This window comes from Pongo abelii, chromosome 13 (assembly GCF_028885655.2).
Source record: "Pongo abelii isolate AG06213 chromosome 13, NHGRI_mPonAbe1-v2.0_pri, whole genome shotgun sequence".
In the NCBI taxonomy this organism is placed as follows: domain Eukaryota; kingdom Metazoa; phylum Chordata; class Mammalia; order Primates; family Hominidae; genus Pongo; species Pongo abelii.
Window position 1 is genome coordinate 90,518,542 of NC_071998.2, and position 21,320 is coordinate 90,539,861.

The following is a 21,320-nucleotide window of genomic DNA, read 5'->3' on the forward strand; positions in this document are numbered from 1 at the left end:
TTGAGATCCTATTATTTATTATTATAATAATAAATGGATATAAAAATGAATGCTAGGTCCTCACTTCAACAGCTTACAATTGCAAAGGCAAAATTCCCCTAGTTTCTTCAGAGTTGGAGTTAAGATATCTGGCTGCATATACCCATCATATCCTCAGGTGGCCCCTGTCTGCCTCCCCAATTTTGTCTCCTGTCATTACTTTTTCTTCCCACTCCACATTCTCAGTCCTAAATATACCAAGTTGTTTCCTGCCCCTGTGCCTTTGCACAGAGGTCTCTTAACTAGTAACACCTTTGCCCCACCATTTCCCTGCACTAACCATGAAAACCCTTCAACCTTCAAAACCCAGCTCAGCTAACAGCTTCTTAGAAAATCTTCCCTGACTCCCCGTTGAGCCATCTCTCTACATTGTTTATTTCTATTGCCACCCTGAGTGAAAGATGCAGCATTCACTTGGCTCCTGGAGTTAAATTGAGCTCCTGGAGGATAGATGCTAGGTCTTCTTGTTGACTTCTGGGTCCTCAGAACCCAGCACACGGTTGGATACAAAATGCCACACTCAAATAAGTATTTGTAGACTTTAAACAATTTTAGATCACTAATTTTTTTTTTCTGATTAGGCAAGCTAAATCACTAGTTGTGTTTGAACAAGGGGCATTTCTCAAAAAAAAAAAAAAATCCTAATACTATAATCAGTTTTTCCTTTTCTAGCATTTTGTTAGTATTTGGGACAATTTCACATATTAAGAGGGTATAGTCAGCAGTAATCCATTTTTAGCATGTTTTGCAAGATGTAGTCTCATATCTTACTTCAGTCAATTTTCTTCTGGTTTTCAGGCACTGGTGTAAATAAGCTTGCAATGCCTTTGTGCAGTGTGTGATTCTTAATTCTTCCCTGCAGTCCCTTATACTTAAGATAAGAGGACTAAAGTGCATTTGACTTCAGCTGGGGCTTATTGTGACGCATCCAAAAGCAAATGGAGAAATATCAGCAGACCACACAGACTCCTTGGAAAGGACTGTGATGCATTGCTGTAAGAATCTCAGAATATTGCTTATGGTAAAACCCCTGTGCCTTACTCAAATACTAAGGGATCTGAAAGGATTGAAGGAAGGGATTTCCCATCCTGAATTCTCTATTCACCAAAGCTGATCTCGTTCCCTGATTTCAGTGATGAGATAGGTCGAAGACATCTGGCTGTTTCAGGCTGGTATTTTGACAATGGCTAGGATGGATCCTTGCCTTCAAGGAGACTGCAGTAGGCTCAGTCTTCAGGGAGAGCTTCCAGCTTTGTTGTCACACTTGCTTGAGTCAAGGCAGATCTGGCTGGAGCTGGGGATATGGCCAGTCCATTACAGGTGTGGATAAGGTGTGACTAATAGCAGGACCAAGGGTTTTAGAACATGGCCCTGAGGCTTTGGCAACAACATTCACCAGTACAGCATCTTAGAAGAGTGGCATAGGAAAGATATGCTGTCATTTCGCTAATCCTCAGTTTCCCCAACTGTCAAAGAGAAAGGATTAAAACTAATTATTTCTAAGGCTCCCTTCCCAGCTGCAGCTTGGGTAAAACAGAATGGTCAGCAACAAGGCCAGGCAGGAGCAGAGGGCAAGGCAGCTCAGAGTTCATGTTGAGCTAGAGAAGAACAAAAAGTAAGAGCAACCTTTGGGGATTCCTGGATGGCTCCTGAGGTTTCCCACTCCAATAAGACATTGAGGAAGCTGTCCACAAGACCATTTAACAAGCTATATGCTTAGAGAATATTTGCAAAGAAGGGCCTGCTCAGTAGCCTTCAGAGGCCCATGGAGTAGCACATGGACAATCTACTAGGATCCAGTATCCCAGGCAGGAGTCCTAGGGGCAGGACTCACATTTCTCAGTCCAGCTGGCCCCTATACTGGCCCCAGCCTTGGCATAGCCCCTCTGACTTCTTTCAAACCCCTTCTCTTTATTCGCTCCAAACTCCAATGTATATTTCATTAGAAAGCAACATGGCATGGTAGAAATACAGCAACTTTAGAGTCTGAAGCCCTGAATGTGAGTCTTAGCAGCCTCGACTGTTATGCACCATGTAATCTTGAGTAAATTTTTGCCACCACCACCTCAGTGTTCTTCATCTGTAAAATGGAAATTATACCACCCATCTCTAGAGATGTTTTCATGATTCAAATCAGATCACTAAATTGCCATGCTCTGTAAACTGAAACACTAGACAAACCTAAGCTATTAGCCATGTCAAATTATTTTGGGAAGTCATTGGGGTCTAAATGATGCATAAACAAAACCAGAGCTGGAGAGAAAGCCTCGCTTGGCCCTGTGCAGACTCACTGTCTCCTTTTCGTCATCTGGCGATCTCCCCCAACCCTCCCCTCCAGCCTTCCGGGCTTGGCGGTGGGGCCAGCCAGCCACTAACAGGACTCACTGCTCAAACCAGACAGTCCCCAGGGCTGGAGGCTTGTGGCTGTGAGCCTATCAGCTGGCATGTTGACAGACACAGAATCTAGCCAATAAATATCTAATTGGGATGGTACCAATTCTCAAACACGGCAGTTCTGCGTAGTGAATCCAAAGGGGTAGGAGGCAATACTAAAAGCCAGAGGTCTGGGAGGCCACAAACCTTGGCACTTCAAGGCCGTGGAATGTTGTGGAAGGGTAGAGGATATGGAAAAAATAATACTAGGATTTTATGTGCAGGAGGCAGTGTGTGGCAGGGAAAAGCATGTGAACTCAGGGGCCTCAGACACCTGAATACCAAGCCCAGCTCTGCTATTTACTGTCTATGTATTCTTTAGCAGGTCACTTAACTTTTCTGAGCCTTGGTTTTCTCATTGTACAATGAGTATTGCAACAGTAAGGTAATTCTAATACCTAACATCTACTGGAGGCATATTATGTACCAGTCACTGTTTCATGTCCTCTGCCAGTGTAACCCATGTAACCAACTTCTCAGGATTCTTCTGAAGCTACTTGGTGAAGTATCTGGTAGGCTAATAGGCACTCCGAGAATGAGCTTCCTCCCTGTACCCTTTATCTTTATGTCCCCCAAACCCAGCTGCCCTAGTGCAGCCGATATTTTATCCTTCATGAATCCCAGCGTCACTACTTACCGGCTCTGTAGTCTTGGGCAAGTTACCTAACCACTCTGAGCCTCACTTTTTTTCTTGGGTAAAATAATGAATAATTAACTCTTAGAGTTGTTGCGGGAACAAAATGATAAAGACAAAGCACTTAGTGCAATGGCTACCAGGTAGTAAATTCTCCATATTAGTTGCTTTACTTATTATTTATAAACCCTCTTATTTGTGTCACATTTTTTCACTTTGTGAAGCACTTTCACAGCTGTTAACTCATTAGATTTATACTCTATAAGGAAAATATGGCAAGAATTATTAATTTTTTTGGCAAATGGAGGCTCAGAATTGTGGAGTGGCTTACTCAAGGTCATGTCATGAATAAGAAGTGGAGATGAAACTTGAATCCAGCTCTTCCTCCTTCAAGCCTAGTGCTCTTTCCCTTCTAAGAAGCTGCAGAGAGTCACTGGTAATGGCCAGAGTCAACTCCTCAAAGCTGCCCCTTTGGCCTAGAGCAAAATTGGTGAGTCCATTGGTTTTGTTAACGGTGGGTGAAAGCCAGAGACCCTGGGTGAATCCAGAGTCTCTGTGGCTATTCTATGAATAGAGGGAAAGGCTCAGGCAACTACAGCTCCTTGAGGATAATTTATGGCATTTAGGGGCATTTATGAGTCAGGGAGAAGTAGGGAGAGGCTCTGAATGGAAACAGTTCCCACTGAGTTTGGAAGTCCTCAGACTTCACAGGGTCCCACAGAAATGGAATGTAAAATTGCATGGATAAATATTCTGGTATTTTTCTGGGTAGAAAGACTATAGGTTTTGCCTGATTATCTGAAGCATTTCTGACTCACAAAAGGGAAAGAGCAGTTGCTGTGAGAATGCCACATTGACTTCCACACTTGAAGTCACCCTCTTACAAGTCCTGTTCTATAGAGGTGGCTTCTAGAGAAGATGACCGTGACCAAAGGAAATAGATACCATGTTCTGTCTGCCTTGCCTGGTGTTACCTTTATTTCCTTCTTTTCTTCTTCTCTCTATTTGTCAACTTTTCTGTGGTAAATAAAGAGTATCTTCACAGTCACTCAAAACAGCAAAGTTTTTTTTAAACCTTTAAGTCCATTATTTATTTCAAGAAACAAGAGTTTATGTAACATAAGCAGCGTTTCCCACTTTGTCTGTCTCAGCAAATGCAATTTAGATGTGCTGTTTCTAATGAAAGCAAAAACAGAACAAATAATTAAATTAAAAACAACAGCATCAATTTAGTGATTTACCAATTAGCAATTCACTCCAACATGTATTGAATAAATGCTGAGCTCACAGAACACCATGCATAGTGTTCCTAGTTTAGTTGGCCTCTCTGCAACATTGAACATGCTAGCCACTGTCTTCTGCTATACCACCACCTTCCCTTTGTCTTGGTGACACACACTTCCCTGGCTCTCTGCCTCTTATACAGTTCCCTCTTCTTTCCTCCATCTAGATATTGGCTCCATCCATAGGCTCGTTTTCAAGCTGTCTCTCTGATGACTTCATCTGCTTCCATGACTTCAGTATCTACCTGATGATCTACACTGATGATTCCCAAATTGATATCTTTAGCTCAGACATCTTAAAAGAGTTCCAGGTTTACAAAGCCAACCTCCTACAGGACACCTCCATTTGAACGTCACACCAGTATTCAAACTCAACACGTCAGAAGCTGAACTTATTACTCCCAGGGTCAACCCTTGACTTTGACTAGGAAGACTCGGAGTCAATTATAATCTTCCTCTTGTGCTTCCTATTAGTGAATGCAAGCAAAAACCATGGATGTTTGACTTATTTCCCACTGCCACGTCCAGTGATCCTAAGCCTTTGCTTCTTCTCCAGTACCTTCAATAACCATCAAATACCTAGGTTACTCTACTAATTTCACTTATCTGGGAAATAGCAACAGCCTTGTAACAGATCTCTTTGCTCTATTCTTGACTGCTTCAATCTGTTCTTCATGCAGCAGTCAGAGTGATTTTCCCAAGATGCAAACAGATTATGTCACTCTCATATCTAAAACTCTTCAATGGTTACCAAGACCTTCAGGATAAGTTTCAAACACCTGGGGATGTCTTATCAGTTCCTCTGTCTCTGACCCCTGCCCACTTCTCCAGGCATCTTCCTGCCATCTGTATTAGTTAGGATTGAGGTTCCAGCTGCTATAACAAAGACACAGATATAAGAGTGGCTTTTAAACAAGGTAGATGGCTTCTCGTCTCTTATATAGAAAACCAAGTGTAAACAGTCAGGTCTGCTGTAGGAATCCCGATTCCTTCTATCCTGCTGCTCCATTATCCTCAATGTGTGGCTTCCGTCTAAGGTGGTCTAAGGTGATTGCTACGGTTTCTACCATCACTTTCCATTCCAGTCAACAGTAAAGGGCCAAAGGGATAATGAAAGGATCCAGATGAGATTAAAAAAACATATTACATCCACCCACACCCTGTTGACCGTAATTAAGTTATTTGTCCAACCTTGGCTTCAAGGGTGGCTATGAAATGTAGCATTTTGCTGAGCGGTTGGGTGCTAACTCATGCTTGTTTCAACCTAGGAATTTGTAACTGTTGAGAACCCTTTCTGCTCCCAGAGGACCTTGTGCTTCCCCTCCCAAAATGCTTACACTAGATTTGAATTGCTTGATTACTTATCTATTTTCTCATCCAGACTATGAGATTCTTTAGAATGGAACTGCATCTTGCTCATCTTTGTTTCCTGAGTGCCTAGCGTAGTGCCTGATGCATAATAGGTTATCAATACATGTTTGTGGGTTGAATTAATTTTTAAAATTTTAGTAAGAACAGGACCTCAAATTGTACACACAGTATGAACTTAGTTATAAAAAAACACAAAAAGCAAACAAACAAATATAAAAAGAGTTCCAAGTAGAAGAATATCAAAATGTTAATAGAGGTTGCTTGTAGGCCATGAGATTATGGGTGGTTTCTCTCTGATTCTAGCACTATTATTTTAATTTGGGGGAAAATATTATTAAAAAGAAGGAAGGAAATTTTGTTGGCTTTAATTTATATTAAGCTCTTTAAAAGTTTCACTAAAGAATTCACAATTATGTTGTCTTTGAGCCATTGCTCTTTCAAAACACCACAGAGCCAACTTGGAATGATTTATTTCAAAGTTAACATTTAGAGGAAGAGGTAACCAACTCCAGACTGGCCATTTCATAGGTGAGAAAACTAGGTCCAGGGAGAAGAAGGGGCCTCCATAAATATGGTCGTTTTTATTGTGATAAGAACACTTAACATGAGATCTACCCTCTTAACAAAATTGTATGTGCATGGTAGAGTATTGCTAATTACAGGCACAATGTTGTACAGCAGATCTACAGAACTTGTCAGTCTTGTAAAACTTTATATTTGTTGAATAGCAACTCCCCATTTTCTCTTTCCCCTCAGTCCCTGGCAACCACCATTATATTCTGTTTCTATGAGTTTGACTATTTTAGAAACCTCATATAAGTGGAATCACATGGTGTTTGTCTTTCTGTGACTACCTAATTTCACTTAGCATAATGTCCTTCAGGTTTATCCATGCTGTCGTATATGGCAGGATTTTCTTCTTCTTTAAGGCTGACTAACACTCCTCTCTCTCTCTCTCTTCCTCCTCTCTCTCTCTCTCTCTCTCTCTCATATAAATGATAAAAGGTTAATATCCAAAATATACAAAAAGCTCCTACAACTCAATAGCAAAACAACCAATAAAATCACACACACACAGCGTGCACATGTGGGTATCACATTTCGTTTATTCATCTGTCAATGAACACTTGTTTCCATATCTTTGCTATTGGCAATAACACTACAATGAACATGACAGCATTAATATTTATTTGAGATCCTGATTTCAGTTCTTTTGGATATATACTCAGAAGTGGGACTGCTGGATCATATTGTAGTTCTATTTTTAATTCTTTAAGGAAACTTCATACTGTTTTCCATAGCAGACGCACCATTTTTATATTCCCACTAACACTGCACAAGGGCTCCCAATGCTCCGCGTCCTTTGTTATCCCTTTTTTTTTTTTGACAATAGATATCCTGATAGGTGTGAAATGGTATCTCACTGTGATTTTGATTTGCATTTCCCTGATGAATAGTGATATTGAGCATTTTTCATAAACTTCTTGGCCACTTGTATGTCTTCCTTCAAGAAATGTCTATTAAGTCTTTTTGCCATTTGGGGTTTGTGTGTGTGTGTGTGGTTTTGATTGGCTGTTTTGCTATTGAGTTGTAGGAGCTTTTTATATATTTTGGATGTTAACCTTTTATCACTTATATAATTTGCAAATATTTTTTCCCATTCTGTGGGTTGCCTTTTCACTCTGTTGATTGTTTATTTTGCTGTGCAAAAGTTTTTTAGTTTGATGCAATCTCACTCATTTATTTTTGCTTATGTGGTTTGTGCTTTTGGTGTCATATCCAAGAAATCATTGCCTAGACCAATGTTACAAAGTTTTTTCTCTATGTTTTCTTCTAGGAGTTTTAGAGATTCAGGTCTCATGTTTAAATTTTTGTTAATTAACTACTTTAGGTTAATTTTTGTGTACAGTGTAAGATAAGGGTCCAATTTCATTCTTTTACATGTATGTGAAGATCCAATTTTCCCAACACCATTAGTTAAAGAGACTATTCTTTCTCCATTGTGTATTATTGGCACCCAAAGATCAGTTGACCATGTATGCTGTGGGTTTATTTCTGGGCTCTCTATTCTGCTCATTGTTCTACATGTCTGTTTTTATACCAATATTGTACTGTTTTAATTAGTGTAGCTTTGTAATATATTTTGAAATCAAGAAGTGTGATGCCTTCAGCTTTGTTTATCTCTCTCAAGATAGCTTTGGCTATTTAGAATATTTTGTAGTTCAATATGCATGTTAGGATTACTTTTTCTATTTTTGTTTAAAGAATGGGATTTTAATAAGGGTTGCGTTGAATCTGTAGATCACTTTGAATAATGTGGACATTTAAAAAATATTAAGTCTTCTAAACCATGAGGACAGGATGATTTCCCATTTATTTGTGTCTTTAATTTCTTTCATCAATGTTTTATAGTTTTCAGTGTACAAATCTTTGACCTCCTTGGTTGAGTTTATTCCCAAATTTTTTTTCTTCTGATGCTATTGTAAATAAAATTGTTTTCTTAATTTCCTTTTTGGATAGTTTGTTGTTAGTGTGTAGAAACATAACTGATTTTTGTATGTCACTGTTGTGTTCTATGACTTTGCTGAGTTTGTTTACTAGTTTAAACTGATTGGCTATGCCTCTGGATGTATCAGGCTTGGTTTTATTCTTTAGAGAATGCCTTTGATTGATACTTTTTAATTTCAATTGTTCTCATTTCCAGTCACGATGAACCGTCAGTCCAGAAACAATGCATCCTGCTGTGTGCATGGCTCAATTTGGTGCCTTGGCCAGCATATTGGAAATAAATGATGAAATCAGTCCTAGTAGCCCATTGCAGATACCGCCACACTGCAGCATCCTAAGACAAGGGCATTTGTCTGCAGCTTTTCCAGGACGAGGCCCCTGGCAAAGCTCATCAAAAAAAGGCGAGGCTGCCAAATGTTTTGCTCTTTCTTGACATGATTATGGGGGCCATTTTGTGATGATTTTTTAAAGAAATCTGAGTTTATTCCTTTTTTCACTTAGCTCTTAACCCCTTGGTTATACAGTCATGAAGAGGGCACAGAGGAGCAAGTCATGTTTTAAAAGACTTTGAGATCAAACAAATTCAAGGAGAATTGTTCCATCTTGATTATGCACACCTCTCCCTTGTCCCCACTGCTCTGGGTATTAGACTCCTCTGCATAGTCTGCATAGAACATGAGCAAGCCGAGCTCAGCATCTTTACAGACATCTTCTGACCTTTGGATTCTCTCTTCCAACCTCCATACCCAGTGGTTCTACCTCCTCCAGGAAGCCTTCCTGATTGTCCTGGCTTTTCTGGTCTCACGTGCCTCAGAACTGCTAGTTCATGGCCTGTGTACATATGCCACTTTTTTTGTATGTCCCATATCTAACCTTAGGTGTTGATTTATTTTTTCATGTAAGCCTACTACATTTCCCCAATCTGTGGGCTTTCCAAAGTCACGGGCTGTGTCTGACTCATCTACATGTCCTCAGAGACTTGCTCTCAATAAGCACTCTGCAAATTCTTGTTGAATCTGTAAGATCATCCAACCGTTTAGGGCAGCTTTACTTTAGAATTTGAGCCAACATTCCTTTCCCAGTTAACCCAGAGCTCCCACCTCTCACCCATAGATCTTTTGGATCAAGTCTCTCTTCTAGGCCTTCAGCTCAAGGGAAAGCAGAAAAATATAGGACTAGTAGGTAAGAGTCCTGGGTTCAATCTAATATCTGTCTATTACTAATTGAATGAGTCATTGTATGTCCCCCAAAAATAGTTTTTTCAACTGCACAATGGTTGTTGTTGCACTATACAAGTTGTTGTAAGGATTCGGTGAAGCACTGTACTCCCAAAATCTTGGAGACAGGTAAAACCCAAAAAGGCAACTTTATACTCCTGTGAATATTACCTTTTTTCTTCTCCACTTGTAGGAACCACAATTTTTTTGTTTCTTTCCATCCATATCTGACCCATTCACATTACTACTCACAAAACTCATCTCAGCACATAACGTTCTTGCCTATAGCAAACAGCAGCCTCCAGAAGTGTAAATTTTATAGCTGTAAATGGAGTCATTCAAGAATAACAGGGTCAGGTCTAAGTCTGACATCTACAGTGAGGGTTCAGAAATAGTGATAAAAGCCAAACATCCCCTCTATTACTGAAGAGAGTCAATATTCCTGGAGACATCCATGTTAGCAGCAGGAACATCTAGATGGTAACAACAAAAAGGTGCACACAGATAGAATTGGTGCAAATTGTACTGGATTTACTCTGTAAAGATCCAATGTTTGTCTATGTTTGTTGACAATGCTTGTAACGCACCAGCATTCTATATCTCTTCTCTATGGCTAAGGTCACTTGGGGGAATTCAGAGTACTTCTACAGCATGTGTGTGTGTGTGTGTGTGTGTGTGTGTGTGTGTGCACATGTCACATAAATACAGCATGGATTCTTCATCTTTCCACTATTTGATATGCAGAATTTATGTAATGTGGATGTTCATATTAACTCTTGATTCTAGACATAGGGAGCTCATAAATGAGTCAAAGAAAAATATCCTTAGTGCCAGAATGTTGGGAGGGTCAAATGCATGTGAGGCTTTTCTGGAGCTCTTATATAATGCAAAATGTCCACAGTCCAGAAGACAAGGTTATTAGGTGAGGACTTAGAAGACAAAAACACATGTGAATTAGAGGCAAATATTACAGTGACAGATTGCTCCTCCCATCTTTCCTATAAATACCACTTCTCATGGGATGTGTGTTGCTATGGTGATGGAGGTAGGGTGATCACTGAACCTAGAGGGTAATAGGAAATGTTACTGTAGGCTATAGCTTCTCTACTTTCCTGCCATGCCTCCTTTACCTCATCCTTTCTCAGCCACACAGCCTACCAAGCTTTCTACCTTAAAGCCACTGCAATCTCTTCTCTGCACATTTCTACCTAGTAGTCACTTACAGTTGCTCCTTTTTTGATTGGTCCCTTTCAGGGTGAGAGGTTCTTAGGATCACCTCCAGATTTCAGATTTGACTTCTCTCCCTGTGAAAATCATGTACTGCAGGCTAAGGCAAAGGAGGCACCCAGGTTTCTGGGATACTAATCCTGCTACGACTTCTGAGCACTCAGGTCTCTAATTTCCAAAAGAGAAAGCTGGACACCTTGTAAACATATCCTCTTCTGTAAAATTCTCTCATTGGATTACAGCTCAGTCTGATACTTTAGAAGAATATACTTTCTTTGTCACTAAATGAGGAGCTCAATGGTCCCTATCTATGTTGAGTTCCACATGAATTCACCTGAATGAGACAGAGGTTGGGACTGGAAACTGGCTGTAGGCTCAGCAAGGAAGGACAGTGTGATGTGGCTGCTTAGTAAGTCTGCAGCATCTTGGTTGGTCTTGGTAAAAGGGAAGAGCTCTAATGAGTGGGAGGGCCTGGGTAGCCCCATTCCACCCTGTGCCGGTCAGCCCATCAGTTGGATCATCACACCCACAATTACAAGTCTCTGCTTTATGGAAGACAGATAGCCTGAGTCCACAATGGGAAGAGAAACAGGGTGGATGAAGGGTCAGACATGTAACCAATGTGAAGAAACTGGGAATTTGTGGCTTGTAGGAGAAAAGCCATTTGAGGTTCCATAAGAGCTGCCTCCATTTATCTGAAAGGTGGTCATTTGGAAACGAGATCAACTACATTCTACGTGAAAACTAAAACTAATGCCTAGAGATAATAGGAAATTAATTTTGGCTCAAAATTAAGTGCACCTTATCTAAAAAATAGAACTGGCTCTCAGTGGATGGGGCTGCCCCATGAAGAAAAGACCCCCCTACACACACACACCAGTAGGAGCATTCAAACAGAGGTCCGATGACAAACCATTAAGAGGTTGGCCTAAGAGATTCCAACTTCCAGGGCCCAAACCTGATGACTTCTGAAGGCCTTCTCAATTTCTGAGTTTTGATGCCAAAAGGGAGTCCAGAACCTAATTCCAAAGAGCATCCTCTCCCTCACCTCCCTTTCCATCCCCAGCACACTAATTTTCCCTCCTTTGGTGCCGGTGGGAAGCAGGACTCCATGAGCGCTAGTAAGTGAGACAAGACTCTGCCCAGCCCTCTCAGCATGCTTGGCAATTAGCTGGACTCCAGCCTTCCAGGACTTACAAGCTCTCAGCAGGTCGTGCCACTCCACTTGTGCTTATTTAGAACCCAGGGAAGGAGGCAGCCACAGGTAGCAGGAGCTTAATTCTGAACCCGTGCTAACCAAACATTAACATTTGCATTTAAAAACAAGAGAAGGAAAAAGAACGATAAAAACTCTACTCAATTAAAGCTGTTTGCAAATGCAAATATGCCTGACACCAGAGAGAAAGGGACTCCTGAGCGGCCACCCCTCTCTGCTGACATTTGTGACCAGACAGAAAAGGGGAGTGTATACATGTTCTGGGAGAAGGAAATGGGATGGATTGGGGGGTGGAGGATGAGGAGGGACAGAAAGATAATTTTGTTCTATACCATGAAACCTATAATTTCCCTCTGACATGAAAATTAGCTCTGTAGCTAATTAGCTTTCTAATATCATTTGCTGTCACAGAAGGGATACAAGTTTATGAATTTATGAAGCTACCTGGAAAACAAAAAAGAACTGCAAGTTTGCAAGAGGGGATTAGCTGATTGAAATCGCTGGGGCCATTTCAGGGGATCAGGCCTGTGGCTGCCTTTGTGCCCTGAAGCATCCCTCAGACAGAGGCCTGGTGCTGTGTCCACACACCCTCTCCCCTGTGGCACCTCCTGGCTTCCCTGAGGAGGCTCCTGTCTTTGCAAAGTCCTACTGGAAAGTGTCTCCTCATACTGCGCTGGACTGTGTCCTCTGCAGCTCCTGTGGCTGGTCTTTATTGTGTCTCTTGAGTGGCAGACCTCACTTTCCCTCCCCCTGTCCAGAACAAGCCTTCTGTGGCTTGAAGGTATCTACGGATGAGGCTGTGAGTCTGCTTGGCAGCTGGCCTGCTTACCCCATCAAACATCTTCCCCTCTCTCCTCTGAGTGGCTCCAGCCTCTTTGCCCTTCCTATCAAGTTCACTGTGATTCACTTTGGTCAAGAGCCTTCCAGAAGCTTCTGGAACTCAGCCTGGCCATGGGTGGTTTCTCTTATTTTTATTTTCTTTAAAATATAATCATAGCTTATGTTAGCTTATGTTTACAGATCACATATTATGTGCCAAACATGTCATGTGCTTTATTTCATTTAAGCATCATAGGAACTCCAGGAGTTAGATGTTAGATTATCATTCCCACTTAACAGATGAGGAAATTGAGGCTCAGAGAGGTTGCAGGCATGGTAAGTTATACAGCCAGGATTTTGAACCCAAGTCTGTCATTTGTTATCAAAACCACTACCTCACCCATGCAGGGCCTTTTGCAACTCATTACGATTACTTTCACTGATTTTGTCCTTTGCCTAATTCTCAGGATACAGGTGAGGAATATGAGCCTCACAGTGGTTGAGTGACCTGCCCCTTGTCCACAGCTGGCCATCAGTGGGTCTGGGGTTGGAACACAGACTCTGTTCCATGTTTTTTGTGCCTCAGCACATTAACATACACCTGCTAAATATTTTGTCCTAAATTTGTTTTCTTTGGATTAAAAAAGTCTCAAGATAATTATGATTTCCATTAAATACAACCAATAAGTGTAACACATGAGATTAACACAGAGCAGATTTTGAATTCTTGCCTGTAATTAAATCTATTTTTAAGGACACTTCCCGTGGGCTCCTAAACATAATGTAATTGTACTCCATGGCTTCCTCCATGCAGATAGATATCAGCTTGTGGCCACATGTAACTATAGCTTTGGGTCCAGACCATCACCATCCAGGCCCCGAGTCTTCAAAGAAGCCCAAGGGGCCACAGAGCCCTGCCCAGCTCACCGTCCAAACAAAGTATTCTCCTGCCCCGTCTCCTGCTCCCCCTCTCGCCAGTACCTGCCGGCTTAAGGGTGGATTTGCACAGTGACTACAACTCCCACATTGAGCCCTAAGTTCTCAGATCTGTTATCTCTTGGGCTGGGGTCCACTGTGTTTCCTCTTTGGCCTCTCCAACCAGGACAGGGCCCCCTACCACATGCCCCCTGTAATCTGACCCTGACATTTCCCAACATTCCTGATGCCCACAGTTTGTAACACCTCAACCCCAAATAAACACTTTAAAAATAGAGAATAATAAACACTTTAAAAATAAAGAATAATGTCAGAGCGAGACTCCGTCTCAAAAAAAAAGAATAATGTCATCCATTTATCTAGTAAAGTCCACAATACATCAAGCCCGCATTAAGTACAAATGACCCTTCAGTAGAAGTCATCAATTAAGCTGAATTTTAAAAAATATCTGCATCATTATCTTCCTCTTTCTAAATACTGTTAGGAATTACTGGTCCTTAAATGATTACATTCACTAATTGTAATAAATTTATTTTGGGATGTCTTAGAAAACAAATTTGAAGATGAATAAAGTAATGCTCCTTAATACTGAAATTGCTAAACTTCTCATGGAATATAAAAAGCAAATTACTTTTAAAACATACTCTTCCAGGTTATGGAGCTTAGGGGACTGATTGCAACTCTTATGTGCCTACTTTTATTAAAAGTTTGTGATATCCAATAATAGTACTCTTAAAGAGTAATTAACATCTTCAGAATAGGATTCATGAATATTACTCACTGCAGCTTATGGAATCGAAACAAAAGCACAGCCAAGAGCCCAAGGCATGGTTGATATGCAGGAAATAGCCAGACCAGGCTGTTTGGTCTGCAGCCTCAACGCTCCAACTGGAGACTGGAATGGGACTCAAAGGGGCCTGGGATTACTCTTCCCAAAACATGCCAAAGACAGTCATCTGGCTCAAGAAATCTGGAAATTCAATTTCTTCATTCCCAATAATGCCTTTAAAAAAAGTCAGCTTTAATAACTATTAAGAGTGTATCCAGTTTTGATGCTCTCCTGCGTACTTAAAAATATTACATACCAACCGTCTGTTTTCATATAATCTCCATTACATAGTTGGGCTTTGCCCACATTCTGGTAATGATGTCTGTCTTTCAAAATTTGCTTTTCTCACAAATAAAGAAGAGAGTCCCTGTTCTCCAGGCAGCCTCTCCTTTCACCTCCTAGCTAGGCTCAACCCCGCCATTCCCTTCCTTAGTCCTTTGAAACTGGGTCCCACCTGAGGTGGATTTGCTGCCCTGGTCTTTTGGTGAGTTCTCCATGTATCTCTCATCTGCCTCCTCATTTCCTCTGAGGACTTTGCATTCAGATGACACCGCTGAGGCTGTTCTGACAGCCTATCCTCAGAAAGACCTCCTTGGGTTCGGCTGCTTCCGGAAATATGAAAGCAGAATTGGGTGGGAAGGATGGTTTTAGGAAACTTGAATGAAAATCATATGCAAATGATATTGCTAACAAGCTGTGTGACCCGAGGAAAATCACACAGCATCTCTGCATCTTTATTTTGGTGATTTGTAAAAGGGAGATTCTCACCCAAACTCCTCTCAGTTGGAGCAAGATGGTCGTGAAATGACGAAAGCAAAGGAGCTCTGTAAACCACAAAGAGCTGTCCAGAGGTGAACAGATGTTATTTATTCTCCTAGCAACATCACTGCTTTCATCTGGGCAGCTGTTAGCAGCTGCATTATTCTTCCCCCTACAGGTCCCAGCATTCCCATCTCTCCTCTCATCCTACTCCAGGAGGGCCCATCCCAGTGACCCCCGTTTCAGTTTCACAGAAGGTGCAGCTGCGTCCTTGTTCTCTGCGGCTGAAGCACTCGGTTTGCCAGAAGCCTGCCCCTCAGATAACTTCTTAAAATGCCGTTAAAGCATGCCCAACTTCCTCTCAGTTCCTGAAGCAAAACACAAGCAGCTGGCAAGTGGTTAACCCAAGCCACCCTCACTACCGCACCATCACACATATCTGGGGACAACAAAATGATGCTAACAGGGCATAAGCTTTGAGGTGTGATGGGCCCGGATTTGAATCCTGCCCTCAACCATTACCAGCAGTGTGATCTTGGGCAAATCTCTTAACTTCTGTGAGCCTCAATTTTCTCATCTATAAAATGGAAACAATAATACCTCACAGGGGCACTTGGTAGATGATGATCATTATGATGATGATAATAATATGACAGAAATGCGGGGAGCTTGTTTAGACAGCCTTTAGTTTATTGCTGCTTTTACTGGGACTGTTAATATTTCCTAATAACTTATTAGGCAAGTTTAAGATTTCCTGGGGCCAGTGTACCATTTGAAGGTCTGGGGAGAGAAAACCTGCGTAGTCCCCCTGGACGACCTGCTTTTTTCCTAGGGTCTCATCCAAGATAAATCCCATTTCTCATACCATGCTCCATATCTCCAGAAAATTGAATTAATACAAATAAAACTCTTGGAATAATTCCAAACTGAGCCACTCACTGTTCCCCAAGTAAGCCCCTCATAGTCTTGCCTCTGGGTGCATGTTCACACAATCCCCTCCACCAGGACAGCCTGTCCCCCTTGCAGTGCCAATAGGCATATGCCAATCTTTCATACCCATCTTTCCAGGCTCATCAGCTCAGCCTCCCCTGGTACTCAGAGTTCTTGGCAAACATGTCTTCTCTCTCTCTGCCCTGATGCCTCTAGGAGGGCAGGGGCCCTGCTACCATCTCCCGGGAAGAAATCAGAGTGGGGCTTAAGTGGGGGAGGGGCTGTGGGAGGTGGTACCAAAAACTGACACAGGAAGAAGAAAGTACCAGGAAGCAGAAAGAAAAATTACTGAAGCCAGGGAAAATTTGCATCAGAGGGTCACTCTGTGATAGGACAGGATTTTCATGAAGGGAAAGTTCAGTTTAGTGTAAGAAATCAAACAAGAGAAGCGCTATGGGGAGTCTTTACCCAGAAAAGATGCAAAATGTCTTCACAGGGCTTCCCATGTGCAATGTTCTACAGGGCCATTATTAAAATCCATAAATGGTGAGAAGCTAGATGAGAACCCAGAATAACATTAGTGTTCAATCAGTGCAGAAACAATCATCAATAAGGCCAACAGGAGAGGTTCAGAGAACAGCAGAGGCATTCACACTGTGCTGGAGGCCTCTCCTCCTCCTGGTGATTTCTGTGTGTTTAACATTTCTTTATTCCTGCAGTATCCTGTGTATCATGATTGTACTCTTACAGGTTCACTGGGGACAGAGCTGAGTCTGCTTCCTGCTTGTCTTCTTGATGTCCAACACAGGGCCAGCGACAGAGCCCATCTCCATAACCGGGTGCTAGACCATGCCTCCTGCTCATATTTCCTCACACCTGAGTGAGCCTTCCTGCATGGAAGGCCAAGTCTGCATCTCTAGGCTTTGACTCTGAAGCCAGTCTCTTTTCATGGCTGCTCAATCATCATGCTGGCTGAGAGGTCTTAGTAAATATCTATTGACAGAGATCTCGCACACTCCTGGTCTCCTCTTTACTTACCTGTCAAACTCTGGCAGGAATGCCTTCTCAACCCCACCTGTCCTCCAGCTCTGAATCCTATCCTGGCCCAAAATAGAGGGAAGAACAAGGTCTTGGTGTAGATATCAGCCAACATAGCAACTCACTCAATTCTGACTTCATATCCAGAAGAAGACTTTTCACTATCTAGTCTATGTTATAAAAATAGATTTAAGGATGGGCGAGGTGGCTCATGCCTGTAATCCCAGCACTTTGGGAAGCTGAGGTAGGTGAATCACGAGATCAGGAGTTCGAGACCAGCCTGGTCAACATGGTGAAACCCTGTCTCTACTAAAAATACAAAAATCAGCCGGGCGTGGTGGCGCATGCCTGTAATCCCAGCTACTCAGGAGGCTGAGGCAGGAGAATCACTTGAACCCGGGAGGCAGAGGTTGCAGTGAGCCAAGATCGTGCCATTGCACTCCAGCCTGGGCAACAGAGTGAGACTCCATCTCAAGAAATAAATAAATAAATAAATAAATAAATAATGGATTTAGAGGACAATCACCTTAATAAATCATCTGTTTTTATTTCTGCTTGTTCCAAATTTTTCACTCGATTTTTTTTTTTGCTTCATAATATAATCATTTTTTCCCTATGCTGTTGTCTAGTCCTTCATAGTTGCATAATATTTGCATTGGGTCAATGTAGCACAATTTACTTAACCAGCTCACTAGTTTTTGGTGACTTCCAAATTGGTGCTAAAATTACATTGCAATGACGATATTGGTGGATATTATTTTTCTGAATTTAGAATTATTTTCTAAGGATAGATTTTCAGAAAAGGAATCAATGAATTAAAGAGTATGAGTGTTTTTGAAACTCTTAATATATAGTGCCAAATTAAAGTTAGTGGGGGTATTTTTAACTAATTTATGTTGCCATGAGCAATATGTAAGTACTTCAGTTTCATCACAACATCACCTATATTGGGTGTCATGATTATTTAGCATTTTTGCTAACTTAGAATGTATAAGTGATACCTCATTTCGAAAAAAATTTGCCCTTCTTTAATCACTGGTAAAGTTAGCCAATTTCTCTTATGTTTCTCTTATGCTCATATCTCCTCTTGGAGATTTTGACAGTGCTAGAATTTCTGCTCTGGTGGTGAAGATACCCAATGTTTTGGTTCTTGCATTTGTAACCTGTGCTTCCTCACTCTGGCTTTTTCCCCTAGTTGCTAATCTCTCTGACACAACTTTATCTCACATTTGTCAACCATTTTACCAAAGTCTAAAAACTTGGGTAGGGATTTATAATCATGGATTAAGAGAATGTCAGATGCAGTTAAAAGTTTAGGTTTCAGGGCAAACTCTGGTATTTTCTTGTTTGTTCATTTTTTAAGCTGTGCAACATTAACTTCACTTTTTCTCTCTGGGGTCTCTCTTTTCTCATCTGCAGAAAAGAGTAATACCACTTACCCACTTACCCTACAGTGTTGTCTGAGCACTTTGAGCCTTATAAAAGAAGGGTCAGCCAAATTTTTCTGTAAAGGGCAGATAGGAAATATTTTAGGTTAGCAGGTCATCTGGTCCCTGACACACTACTAAACTCTGCCACTGAAACATGAAAGTAGTGTAGACAATAGTTAAAATAAATTAGCATGGCTATTGTTCAATAAAGTTTTCTTTATAAATACCAAAATTAATTTACCTATAAATACATAATTTATACTTTATATTGATTTTTTAAAATATAATATATAACATTGCATATTATATAACAAGGATATATATAATTATATGTGGTATATTTTATACTTATATGTAAATTATATAATTACATATAATTATATATATTTTAAATTTTGTATAATTTCCATTATATACAACGTGTCACAAAATACTGTTCTTTTGATTTTTTTCTGACCATTTAAAATTGCAAAAACCATTTTTTGCTCATGGGCTGTACAAAAACAGGGAGCAGGCTGGATTTGACCCATGGACTCTAGCTCAGCCAGCTGCTTCTCTAAAGCCCTAACCAGCTTAAGATCTCATGGGATAGTCAAAACAAATCAATACTCAGGACAGGCAATAGTACTGTCCCTGATTTTTAGTAGAGAAAACAAGGGACAAAGAAAGTTAAATGACTTGTCCAAGGTCGCACAGCCAGCATAAGGAAGGGCTGGAATTGGGATCAGATCTGGCTGACTCCAAATCCCAAGCAATGTGGTTGTGGCCAGCTTCCTCCCCAGTCAGTGATCCCAGTCCTGGGCCAACTCCCTTGTGTCAGAATCTATTCCCAGATCCCTGAGTTTTCTGACCCATGGTCGAGGGCCTCCTTCCTCAACCTGTTCCACATTGACCCCACCCAAGGCCAGAGACTAACATGGCCCCACATCAGAAAAAAACAAACCAAGCCTTTCTACCTTCTACAAAAAGCCTCTTTATCCTCCAACAACAAAGCCACGTATTTGCAGAACCAAGCACCAAGTTTCCACATTCATGGAGATGTTTAGTGGTACATAGACAGGACTCAAATCTGTCTGCCACAAACACTCTGCAAACATTCACTTGTCCAATCAGCTCTGATTATCAATCTTCTCCCTTATGACATGTGACCACAATCACATTTTTCTTTTTTGTTTCCTTTTGATAAGTCCCATACTCTTGGAGGACAAGACCAGCATCAATAGAAAAATCACTACTCCTGGAAACAGGAAATCCTACTACAACAAGAGCCCACATCATCTGGTGGAACAAGAAAAGGCTTTTGCAAATGGTAACCAGAGTTCAAGAGGTGGTTCTGCCACTAATGACCTGACTTCCCTGAGGTTTAGTTTCTCAGCTGAAAATGAACACAATTAGCTTTAAATGAGAAGATATTTTTAAGTGTCTTTTGTAATCTGTAGACCTATATACAAATACTAGGTAACAATGCTGTGATAAGGCTTGTACAATTTCAAACTAACACTTTAACTTGAATTATGACTTTGTCAGCTCTATTCAAGATGTAATCCTTGTCAGCTTCTACAGAAACTCAAAAGCAATGTTTCCAGGAGATTTTTTTTTACCCCAAGCCTTACTTTCTTTCCTGCATGAATGGGAACTGAATTCATTATGAATTCCTCTGGCACGAGCACAAATCCAGGGTGTATGTGGTTTGAAGTGACAAATGATAGGATGCTGTTGCAGGGGATTGTGTGGGGGCGAGCAGCATCAGCAGAGGAGAGAACTCCATTGTCCCAGGCAGTGGCATCGGCAGCCTCTGTGTGGCACCAAGGCCGCCACCTACAAAGAGCACATCACAAAGCCTCCCCCAGTATCAGCACTCATGCTGATGGGGCTCTGAAATCCCAGGGATGTCAGATACACACCTCACCCAGCCTTTATAAGGACTCATTCACCTATAAAAGAATCCTTGCCTTGGGTTCTGATCACGGCCTATTCAGAGCTAAAAGAGATCCTGCATCACCTGGTCTAATCTATTTCATTTCACTTATGGGGAAACTGAGACTCATATAGTGAAAGTGACTTGCTCAAGTTATAGAAGCCCTTGTCTTAGCATTAGAAAACTTTGGTATAAGTTCTTGTTCTGCAACCAACTAGCTATGTAACTTCGGTCAGATTATCCTTGTTGAAAGATGACTAACTCTATCATCAATAAAAACTAGCATTTCGATAGGACTTGAGGGTTCATCAACTGTATTCACAATCTAATACTTACCATAAACATTAAGACAGGGTAGGCATTGTAGGAATCTGCATTTTCTCTAAGAAGAAAGAGAAGCTCAAAGAAGCAAAGTGATTTTCAGGTTTGCACAGCTAATAAGGGGATACTTACACCTACCTTCTGGCTCCAAATATGTGTTTTCTCCATCGATGAATACTGTTTAATTTCCTCAGTAATAAAACATTTAAAACTTGCCTTGTAAGGCCTGAAGGATACATGTAAAAGTATGTTTGAGCTAAAAACTGCTTGATCACTGGTTTCCAACATTTTGAAAACAGGGAAGTTTATTAGTTATCTATTTATGGAGAATAAACCACCCCAAAACTTAGCAGCTTATAATAGCAAACATTTATACTCTCATACAAGTTCAGAGTCAGGGACATGGAAACAG

At 41.1% G+C, this 21,320-nt stretch overlaps 1 long non-coding RNA gene across 2 annotated transcripts in view; it reads right to left on the reverse strand.

The window, feature by feature from the left end:
• Nucleotides 1–479: 479 nt before the first annotated feature.
• LOC129047951 (uncharacterized) overlaps nt 480–21,320 on the reverse strand; it is a 76,474-nt gene continuing 55,633 nt past the window's right edge. For both annotated transcript variants that reach the window (XR_008509882.2, XR_010136566.1), the window contains 2 exons: nt 18,687–18,743; nt 480–17,301 (listed from right to left, as the gene is read on the reverse strand). This is a non-coding gene — a long non-coding RNA (uncharacterized LOC129047951). The remainder of the gene's footprint in view (nt 17,302–18,686; nt 18,744–21,320) is intronic.